At 38.9% G+C, this 10622-nt stretch overlaps 1 pseudogene; it reads right to left on the bottom strand.

Annotated features, from left to right (window-relative positions):
* Nucleotides 1-4510: 4510 nt before the first annotated feature.
* LOC101533217 (ferritin light chain-like) lies at nucleotides 4511-10171 on the bottom strand (annotated as a pseudogene).
* Between the last annotated feature and the right edge of the window lie 451 nt (nucleotides 10172-10622).

Genomic DNA, 10622 nt, shown 5'->3' with positions numbered 1-10622 from the left:
TCCTTCCTCCCTGGGTGTGTTTACAGTGCCTCTGTAGTTTGTATACAGCAGAAGCCTCTCAGAATCTCCCTACTTAATGGAGTTTAGTCTAGGACTGCTTGCTGTAAACAAAGATGAGAAAAGAATACTTTTCCTAGGAATGTGGTCCAGGTTTGAAGTTTTGCTTTTGGGATCCTAGTATGTTTCTTCAAATGAATTTCTATGTTGTTAGAACAAGTTCTATGTGGTCCTCGTGCATGCCTCACAGTTACCAAAATGTGTACGTTTTCAACTTTTATAGTTATACTTTTCCTTTTAGTAGTTTGGGAAGCTTAAAAATATGCTGCTTTATCATAAAATCGGCATCTAATCAATGCAATGTTTATTATAAGCATATTTCATACACGATGCTGGAAATACACGTGACCTCCGTGGCAGTGACAGTGGTGATGATAATTGTACTTACAGCTGCACCTAAAATCAAAGGAATGTTGTTACCTAAGATGACAGAAAAGACACATATACCTGCTCTTTAAGGAAACAGGAGCCTTTACATAGCAAAAATGGATAAACTCGAGTGTAATGGCAAAGTTAGAGCCAAATAAATGTTACAAATTTAGGATGAACTTATAATCTTAAAGAATATTTAATTTCAGTTGAGCTTTTCTTTACCTAAGTGGCTTGAGGTGAGTTGGTTCCATTTTGAATGAATTGAACAATAAAAGAAAATCTCCAGAACTTAAGATCTGAGGAAACTATTATTGGAAAGCATGAATGAGTACTAAGTCAAGTCAAAGAGACATTCTGAGAAATTTGTACATTCTCAGAAATAACTGAAAACTACAGAACTCGTTCTAAAAATTATTTAATTATTTTGGAAAAGTGATTTACAGAGAGTAGAGGCAGAGAGAAATATCTTCCATCCATTGAATCACTCTCTAAATGGCTGCAATAGCTCGAGCTCAGTTGATCTGAAGCCAGAAGTCAGGAGCCTCTTGAAGGTCTCCCACGTGGATGCAGTGTCACAAGGCTTTGCATTATCCTCTGCTGCTGCTTTCCCAGACCACAAGCAGGGAGCTGGAATGGAGATGAACCAGTGCCCACATGGTATGCTGCTGCTGCTGGAGGTGAAGGATTAGCCAATTGAGCCAAAGTGCTGGCCCCCAGAACACTTTTTTTTTAAGGATTTATTTATTTTTATTGGAAAGTCAAATATACAGAGAGCAGGAGAGGCAGGAAGATCTGTCTACTGACTCACTCCCCAAATGGCTGCAAGGGCAGGAGCTGAGTCTGTTCGGCCCAATGCCTTGGGATACTGCACCCATTTGCAACTGGAAGAAGCTCCTGGCTCATTGCATATTCTTTAAGTCCCCTGCTTTCATTATTGCTGACAGGAAAAAGAATTTCTCATCTGCAAAGTCATATCACCCTTTTCTCTTCCGGCCAAAAGCGAAGTTTGAGATTACATTAGCGTTAGATGTTGCTAGAAGTGCCTTCGTCACGTATCTGAGCACTGATCTGACGTTTGGCTCCCACTCCTGATTCCAGATTCCTGCTAATGCTCAAACTGACAGGCAGTGGTGATGACTCTCGTGATTCCATCCCTGCCATCTGCATCAGTGACCTGGATTGAGTTGCCAGTTCCTGTTTTGATTCAACTATGAGCCATGATAACCATTCAGAAAGCAAATTACTGGATGGAAACTCTGTCTCTTTGATGCTCAGGTAACTCAAAAGCAATGATCATGTATATAAAACAAAGGAAAGAAGCTTTATGTATAAACATACATCACCAAGAAAGTTTGAAAACTATACTGAGCTCCCTGTTCAAGACGAGGTTGGGAGTTTGTGGAGTTAAGTACGTATGATATACCCAGCTGGGTAAAACTAGATGATGTGACATGGTGGGTCAGGAAAAAAGAGTTGTAAAAAATCACTTGAACATGTGTTTACTGGACCTTACATTTACATGTGTCCCGTGTACAGAGGTGTGTGACAAAATCAACAACAGGTGTGCTGTTTGCTCTATGATAAGTTACAAAGTAATTCACTTGTTGGTCTGAATCAATGTTCCAGAATCAAGTAGCTATCTGGATGGTTCAGTACAGTATTATTAAAGTACTTACTTAGTTTTGAATGTTTTACTTTTGAACAATTTCATAAGAGACTTGAGAACATTAGGTGTTATAATACTCATAGCCAGATTTATTCCATCTTCCTTTAACCAATGCTATTACATTACAAATGTCAGGAATAAAAGATGAAACTCGGTAAAAGAAAAGTTTTGTTTCTTTGTCATCTTTTCCAAGACAAAGAAATAAACATAATGATTTTCTCAGAAAGTATTTGACGGAGTTACAGTGTCTTAAAATCCTTTACAGAGCACTTTTTTCTTGTAGAACTTCAGTCTTCTTAAATTCGCATGACTTTCTTTTCTTAACTCGTGAATATATTGTCCATTTTTAATTCTTATTTGTGGGAAAAAATAGACTTTCCAAAATGAATTTAAATCAATGATTTCTCACCATAGCATAAATATAACAATAAAATATTTATTGTGCATATTTTTAATAAGAAGAATTTTTACAAGTTTACTAATTCAGCACATGTAAGTGAACATTCCTGAAATAAACACATAAGATTAAAAATAATGACAAAAAGATGTTGTAATCATTATATTCTGTTTAGTAGATACAGACAAGCAGATTCCTTGGTCGATACATGTAGAGTCTTTCGAATGTCACGTGTTTAAGGAAGAAAATGGAGTTAGGTGGAAGCAAAATTATTTTTAAAATGAAGTTAGATGAAAGCATAATCTGCAGTATAAATCATAAAGCTTGGCTACATGTAACTTAGCTAAATATGGTAATTTTTAGTTTCCTTATAGAGAAAATAGGAAAATTCGACTGTTTTATGTGTGTGTAGACAATATGCTTAAATACAGAATTTAGATTATTTCCTTCTACTCATCTTCCAATGATTTCTGCTCTGCAGTGCTACATATGTAAAAGAATGTTTCCTGAAATCCTGTAGATGGTATACATTCCTTTCATCTAGACACACTTTATCTTTGGTAAACAGAAGAAGTAAGGTTTTTGTTGCTGGTGAAATCAAAATCCATAGGTATTATCCCAGAGATATTTGATGCTATTTGTGGTAATTTTAGCAGAAGTTCAACACAAAGACACCCATTTTGCGTGTGAGAAGCGATGGCTCTGGTAAGAGATGTGTACCATTCTCTGTAATTTGCAACAACAGTTGCTATAGGGATGTTCCTCTTTCACAGGCTTCCAAATTGTGGCATTAACTCTGGGTTACGGGAATGGCAACTGAAAAGATAGCTTCCTAAATTTCTTCTAGGTCCCCAATTATAGAAAAATCAATAACTTCTCTGGTGGCTTGGTCATCATTCAGGAACATTTGATTTAGAGCCTGTATTGTCAGACAAATCCCTTATTTATTCAAGTAACTTAAAGGAAGACTGCTCTAGAAAGAAAACTTAATCAACATTGACTGAGGACAGGCAGGAACACAGAGCTGGTAAATACTGGCCTAAAATGATCATATTGTGCCTGCAAAATATACACATGTATACAATAAAATGACTGATTCAATGTATTTAAATTCAGCATGAACTAATCATGCTTTAAAAAATCTCCAAGTATTATTTTCTTCTAACAGAACCACGTTTACCTACAGGTTGAATATACTTTAATCAGAAAATCCTCAAGCCTCCAATGTTTCTAAATCTGAGATCTTTATTCCTGACATGATATATACATGGAGACTATGACCCTTGACCTCAAGTGATGGGTCATAGTCAAAACACAGGTGCACAATACAGAGTTTCCTCTGTAGGGAAAAGGGGGCCTCTGGAAGACTGTCAGCCACAATGGATCCTTTCTTCTCATGGTACAGTCCCCCCACACAAGCACAGGAATGAATGGTAATAGAAGGCCTGACGCCAGCTGGCAGCAGGGACAGGCTTCCTGTGATGCTGTGTGCGCAGTAAGGCCTGTGCACATGGCTCTTGGAGAATTTTGCTCTGTGGTGTAGAGAGGGTGTGGGAAATACAAAGGCCTGCAATACCCACATAGGTACCAGTGACAGATCAAATACGGAATGTCTGCTTGGAATGTAGTAGTCAAGCTACTGGAGAAAGAAGACAGCAGTATCAATGTGAAGCACCTAGTGGAAGTCTATGTGGTTACGACGGCCATCTGTGGAAGTTCTATGCTGACAAAAGAGTTCATGTGAAGAGTTTATCCTGCTTGAGACTGTATCTCTCAGGGCTGTGGTGAAACCATACCACCAATGATATACTGATTATAAACTGAGCAAAGCCCTGTCACCGTGATCCTAAAATGGAAAGCAATTGTAAATTTTCATCAGTCTGGCTGCAGAAAATTTAAGGAGAGTTATGATATTCAATTTTTGAAAATTTCTGGTTTTTAGAAATTTGCAGATTAGAGAGCAGTAATGGTCAATAAAGAAGTGGACATTCAATTTTTTTTTTTTTTTTGGTAGCAAAAAAGTTTCATTTCCGTTTGGTCCATGGTTTAAGAGAGGGCTCTTGGGGCTGTCAACAAGCTGCCTAGTGGCTGGAGGGGTTGGTTAGGCACAAATTGGGATACCAGAGATGCAGGGGAGCCCCCCGTGGCTACTGGGCTCGGCCGCCCCGAGTCGTGCTTCAGAGTGAGCCTTTGGAAGAGGTACTCGCCCAGGCCAGCCTGGGCTCTCTGGGGGGCGGCCACTCTGCGGATGTTGGTCAGGTGGTCACCCATCTTCTTGAGGAATTTGGACTTCTCGTCAAGGAAGTGGTTCTCCAGGAAGTCACCGAGATGAGGGTCTGTGTGGGCAGAACCCAAGGCATGAAGTTCCAGAAAGGCCTGGTTCAGGCTCTTCTCCACACCCAAGGCGGCTTCCAAGGCGTTTGGGTTTTGCCCCACTCATCTTGGGGCGGCTTCTGCACATCCTGGAACAGGCCGCGGTCAGCACGTTGGTTTTGCATCTTCAAAAGACGCTCGGCGCCCTCACGCTTTTTATCTGCCAGCTCGCGGAAGAAGTGACCCATGCCCTCCAGAGCCACATCATCGCGGTCGAAATAGTAGCCCAGGGAGGCAGGTGTGGGAGGCCCGCAGTGCAGACTGACCAGGCGGTGGAATCATTCTGACGAATCTGGGAGGCCATGGTTGTTCGGCGATCAAGGAGATGACCCCCAAAAACGGTGTTGGAGGAGGTGGAGATGGCCGACAAATGGTCCCAGAGGCTGTAAACTGGAGAGGAGATGGGAAGGCGGTCGAAGTCGGTGAAACAGAGTCCCCGGGCCTATTCCGTTCAAACACGGTTGAAGCAAGACATAGGTCCGCGGGTCTCCAGCCTGTTGCTCGACATCCAATATATTTTAATACTAATAGTGGCATGCCGGCTGTTCATTCATGGACTGATGTTGATATTACCAAACTGATGAAGATAGTTTTGTTATTGCAGAAAAAGGGCCTGCGGAGTACACATTAAAAATGCATGTGGGTTTAACAGAAGTACAAATCCGTCGGTTTATAAAATCAATGAGCACCTTCTAAGACACACAAACATAAAACATTGTTGGTAGTACGTGGGACTCTGGAGCAAACATTTCTAAAAGTTGTCCTTGTATATGCCACCTGATTCCTGGGAAAACTACTTACAGGTCCCTTAATTGCTTCAATCATGCCTTCTGCTCTAACACAATTAACTCGAGTTACAGGAACGTTATAAACACGTGACGCAGCTGTTCTGATGATGCATCTGTGTAGCTTAGTGACCCGGAACACAATACATACTCAGATTGCATGGGGTGTCATATTTACCATTAAGCATTGATTTGTGCATAGATAAAAGAAAATAATTGCATGTGGGGGGAGTGAATCAGTCAAGAATGGTGGTGATGCTGAACAGTCACAGATGGCCCACCCTGGGACAGAGATAACAATGTCTTTGCTTTTGTCTTTAAAGTTTCATTTATTTCACTTGAAAGATTTACATTGAAACAGAGAGACAGAAAAAGAGAGAGATAAATCTTTCATTAACTGACTCACTCTCCCAAAAGCTGGAATGGCCAGCGATGGACCAGTCTGAAGTCACAAGAAGGGAAAGTCTAGGTTTCACATGTGGGTGTAGAGTCCCAAGGGCTTAATAACAGCTCTGCTGCTTTCCCAGGTCGTCAGCAGGGAGCTGGAGTGGAAGTGTAGTAACCAGAGCACATAGCAGTGCTCATACGGAATGCCAGCCTGCAGATGGAGGGTTAACTGGCCATTCCACCACATCAATCCATTGCTTTCCGATTGTTCTCAAAATGTACAAATTTACTTTTCCTACACAGAAAGAAATATTATATAAAATGACAAAAATGGCTTTAGTTTTTAGTTCTGTTTAGGTTTTAGTTCTATTTTCCAAGATTTGCAAACATTGCAAAGTCTGAAAAAATTCAAAATCTGAAAGATTTCTTGTCCAAACATTTTAGGTGAAAGATATATTTCACTTACAATAAAATTGTTCTGTATCGTAGATGAATGATAAACTCATTTTGCAATGATAACTGCTCGTTGTAGTTAATCCAGGCAAGGAAGTTAAGCCATTTGGTTTTTAAGTATGTAATCTATGGAAAGTTCTCTGATAAATGCTTTGATACCATTGCATTCTTCTTTTTTTTTTTTTTAAAAAAAGATTTATTTATTTATTGGAAAGGCAGTTGTACAGTGAGGAGGAGAGACAGAGAGGAAGATCTTCCGTCTAATGACTCACTCCCCAAGTGAGCCGCAACGGGCCGATGTGCGCCGATCCGAAGCCAGGAGCCAGGAGCTCTTCCAGGTCTCCCACACGGGTACAGGGTCCCAAGGCTTTGGGCCATCCTCGACTGCTTTCCCAGACCACAAGTAGGGAGTTGGATCGGAAGTGGAGCAGCTGGGATTAGAACCGGCGCCCATATGGGATGCTGGCAAGTTCAAGGCAAGGACCTTAACAGTTAAGCTATCGCACCAGGCCCTATCATTGCATTCTTAATGCAAACATTCAAGTGACAAGTTTGGGAAAATATGCAGAGTGAGGGACATTTTATTCAAGTCCAAATGAAGTGAATAAATACACTTTAATAACAAAAAAAGCCTGCATCAAATAATCTGAGCATTGTGTCTTTTCTTTCAAGAGAAACGTGTGTTAACTTAAGGCTATGCATGTTCAGTCTACATTTTACTGCCCCCAGGTTATTTGAAAACTCTCAAAACAACATTGCTTGCATTTAGTAAACATTTGTTGCTGTTTATGTCCTTTGGGAAAACTATAGTAAGTTGCCATGTGGTCTTCAAGAACCGTGTCAGCTTAAATAATAATAACCAGCAGATGTTGATAAAGACAGGAAGTGGAATTTTTGGCTTCTGCTGGAGTTTTTTACTTCATTTCCAGTAAAGTAATAGGAAATGAAAAACTCAGGTCAGATGGGCAGGTGAAATATTCGAGCACATTGCTTTGACTAAATGAAGAAACATCGCGCAGGAGGTGACGCCTCATGCTGTTCACGTAAAGCAGCTCTCACCAACATCGCGATGTGTTGTTTCTAGAAGTGTTCTTTTATTGTTATTTAGGATGACATGCTTTTGTTGTTTTTACCTAATTTCAAACTACCACACAAGCTTTACATTTCGTAAGGTTCCTTCAAACAGAATAAATATTCGCATTTCATTTATCAAAATGAGCTGATTAAAATATAATTAATTTTTTTAAGATCCCATGAAAAATTCTGCTCCCTTAATCATAGAGTGTAAAAATGGAAAGAAAGACTCCTTTAGATTATCAAATACTTTTCCTTGATCTTTGAAGCCTCAACACTGTAGGAAGTACTCTTAAAATACAACTACTGTGTGCTAATTAGCACTGTGCTTCATTAGTAGAGACCTATTGCAAGGATTGGCCCGAGGCCGCATGTGACATGAGGTACTGTATTTTCAGTGATGTTGGATTTGAGTGAAGAACCTCCTTTTCTGTGAGATGGTAACCAGCCAGAAAAAAAAAATGGCATCCTGTCTGGACAGAACGCTCTAACCACTGGCTAGGGTGTTCAAGAACCACTAGGAAAAAAATGAGTTTCACTTGATTCAGCAACTAAAGATTGCAAAGTTAGCAATTTTTCAATCTTCAGGCAATTCTAGGTTAGATCAGTTCCTCTGAATCCCTTCCAGTTTGTGGTTTTTACTTTTATAAGTCCTTCTGTTTTGTAATTCAGTGTCCAAAATCTTTGGGGCATCAGCCCTCTCTCCACTATGACAGTGAGGGACTTCTAAACCTTATCAGTGCATGGGCTCCTCTGTATCGGCTTGCTTGGATACAAGACTACCTAGAAATCAACGTACAAGAAAAGAACTAACAGAAAATGAGAGAAGTTAGAATTGCACTTTACCAAAAGTGCAAGTTTAATTATTTTGCAACATTCCATGTTTCAAAATTATATCTTGGTAGTACAAGTTATACAAAAATCTCCATGTTCTTTAATTGCTGGTTTAATTTTGGTTACAATCAAGATACACGTTATTACTACAATGACTATTTTTGCCTTTTATGAGATTGTTTAGTAGGAATATTTTGTATTTAAATTCAGATATTTTAAAGAATGGGTGCCTCTATTTTGCAGGGGAGAACTGCAGCTAACAGTCATCAATCTGTCCAAACTCACATGGTAATGACGTTTATACAGCAATAGCCGATTTATTACAGGAATGCCAGTTTCCTTAACACTTCTTGTGGAAATATCTGTTTATAGTAATTTGAAATTATTTTGTTTGCTTTCATTTTTGTAACAATCTTTATTAACTTTAATTATTTTAATAATGTAATATTCTAAATGTTACCCAAATAATAAAAATATGAATTACCTGTTAGTAGAAATACGAATATCAGGAAAAAAATGTGGTACATTTTCAATTGAATAAGCATTTATTGTGAATGTAGTAGGTGTGGGAATCTTATAGATTTAGATATGAAGACTTGAAATGATCACAGTTAGCTGTCCAGTATCTATGATATTTTACATATAGTATATATTATGGCTTGTGAGCATATATTAATGTATTTGTACAAACTAAAAGTGTGTGACTTCAATATATGCAATTTATTCGTGTGTGGTTCCATAATGGTGGGTATTTTTTTTTTTTTTAACAAATTGTCATTTACTATCTTTTCAACAGGCAAAAAGTGAGAGAAAGTGAGAGAATGTGTGAGCTCCCACATACAAGTTTACTCCCTAAATGCCACAGCTGCAGGGGCTGGCCAAGCTAAAGGTTGGGAGCTGGAAACACGGCCCAGGCCTCAGTGGGGATGAGAGGAACCCGGCAGATCTGGAGCTGGAAATCAAGCTCACCCCTACTGTGTGGGATAAGGGCATATTCGATTAGTGTGCTTCATCTCTCTCTCTCTTTCTCTGCTCCCGAATACATAATAAATTAAAGACAAAGTAAAAATTAAAATAAGTGTGCATCAACAGCCTGGCTAGCACAAATTTAGGCAGCCAGAAGGATGCAGATGGACAGGGATTAGGTAAAACAGAAAATAGGTAATCATTCTGTGATTCATTAAGATAAGCTCTGTGATGTCCCCTCTTCCCTAACGAAGAGTGTAATAGCATAATTCAACAGGGAATTTAAAATACACTGATACAATTCAAAATAGAAATGTAACAAACCATACACTGATGCATTTCCTTGTTCTTTTCTTACGTCATGAATAAACACCTCTGTCTTTCTACATTTTCATAAGCAGCAGTCTGTATGACATGCTACAATTGAAATAAATGCTTGCTGAATAGAATCCAAGGGCTTCCCTTGTAAATTCTGTCCTTCTGAAATTGGAGAGAGGCACTCTGCAGGCAGGCTGTAATCAGAATTTCACAAGCCATGCCTGGGTTCTAGTTGGAAAATAGACTTAGATGAAAACTGAATTGTCCTCTAGAGTTATGTGTGCTGTTTCTCACAAAAATAATGAGCACTAAACTTCATATGTTAAAATGGAGATTAAACAATAACAAAACACTCATTTTTTGCATGTATTCTGACTGAACTTTTTCGTTCTCTGCGCTGCTCATTTAAGTGTTTGAAAGTCAGAGATGAATTTTCCAGACATTTTGAAAGTCCTTTGTTTAGAAACTCACCTACACAACCGACGTCATCTTTCCGGCTGTGGAAAATGAACTGCATTTGTGAAAGAGCTGTTCTCTGGTCCTGAAAGGGACCGAGGAATCAGCTATGAATGGACTTGAGTGCCTTTATTTGTTCAGTATATAAACAGTTTGCTAAGTTCTAACATTTGCCCAGAACGGGTTGGCTCATTGACAGCTGCGTAAAATTATGGTAAAAATGAGTTCAGAGCTCACATCATCCCTAAGTTTTGGAGTATGGCAGAGATCTATTTATATTTTCAAATCTGCCATTAGATATCTTTCAAGAGTCAAAAGAATGATGTATAGTATATTTTTTTCCAATTCAATTTAAATTAAAAAGAAACAAATGATGTTATTATATAATAATTTAGGAATCAACAAAATAAATGTACATACACCCAATGTTGGGACATCCAATTTTATAAAACCAATATTAATGAATATAAAAGGAGACATAAGC

This window comes from Ochotona princeps, chromosome 12, assembly GCF_030435755.1.
Source record: "Ochotona princeps isolate mOchPri1 chromosome 12, mOchPri1.hap1, whole genome shotgun sequence".
Classification (NCBI taxonomy): Eukaryota; Metazoa; Chordata; class Mammalia; order Lagomorpha; family Ochotonidae; genus Ochotona; species Ochotona princeps.
The sequence above is the reverse complement of the archived record's forward strand: the minus strand, read 5'-3'. Positions and strand labels throughout refer to the sequence as shown.